The 915-nt window shown below is 47.5% G+C and overlaps 1 protein-coding gene across 1 annotated transcript in view; it reads right to left on the bottom strand.

Moving 5' to 3' along the window:
* The window catches only part of LOC109321780 (protein LBH), a 15,949-nt gene extending 15,244 nt beyond the window's left edge, over positions 1–705 (bottom strand). Inside the window, exon 1 of the mRNA XM_019552549.1 lies at positions 586–705. The gene's annotated coding sequence lies outside the window, so the exon portion shown is untranslated. The remainder of the gene's footprint in view (positions 1–585) is intronic.
* Between the last annotated feature and the right edge of the window lie 210 nt (positions 706–915).

Below are 915 nucleotides of genomic sequence, written 5' to 3'. Positions count from 1 at the left end.
TTTTTTTTTAAAGTGCCAGGTGGTGGGGCTGGGCAGGGCAGCCATGGGGGCTTCTCCCACAGCTCCCCAGCTGTACTCAGCGTGGGCTGTGCCAGGCAAACTCAGGTGCTGGCAGTGGCCCCAGCCCCAGCTGGCAGCGGTAGCATGCTGTCATCACACACACAGATCCGGGGGGCCTGCGCCCCCTAGGAGGGCTATGGGGCTGTGCCAGACTCCTGGGGGGCGCAGGCCTCCGGATCTGCAAGCAGGATGACAGCAGGCTGCCCTCCCTCCCCCAGAGTGCTGGGATGGGAAGGGACCTTGGAGACAGCTCGCAGACACTGGACTGCTACAGATGTCAGTATCAGAGCGGTTCTTCCGCCCCGCTTCCCCCTCCCTCTTCTTAGTTTCTGTTTCCCTTCAAGCCTGGCTCTGAAACATTTCTAAAACATTTTGGATGGTTTTGTTTCATTTTGGAAATGTTTCAGAGCCTTCTGTTTCATTTTGGATTCAGTGTTTCGGGCACCGAAACTCCTCTGAAATGAAAAGGCTACTGAAATTTTACACAGCCCTAATAATAAAGCAATGAAATGATTAGCATATTACCTTTAATCACATGGATGTTTTGCCAAAAGTTGTCCTTGTTGCAAATGTTCACTTTGATAATGGAGTTGAACAAACTGTTTCAAATCCTAAATGGATCTGAAAGAGACAAGGTTAAAGACGATCAGAGAATACAAAGAAAAGGACAGAGCTTTCAGAGACCAATATGAAAGATTACTTCTGTAAACTTCTCCTTTGGAGGCTTGTTTAATTTTCTATGCCAAATGGAAACTGATCTTACTTAGAAACTAGCTGTTAACGTACTTACTAAATGACTGAGGTGACTGATATTCTAAAGCCGCCCAAAAGTTCTCAGTCAAAATAGCTTGGACT

The sequence above is a fragment of the Crocodylus porosus genome, unplaced genomic scaffold, assembly GCF_001723895.1.
Source record: "Crocodylus porosus isolate Cpor-Errol unplaced genomic scaffold, CroPor_comp1, whole genome shotgun sequence".
Classification (NCBI taxonomy): Eukaryota; Metazoa; Chordata; order Crocodylia; family Crocodylidae; genus Crocodylus; species Crocodylus porosus.
This window is presented reverse-complemented; position numbering and strand designations above follow the sequence as displayed.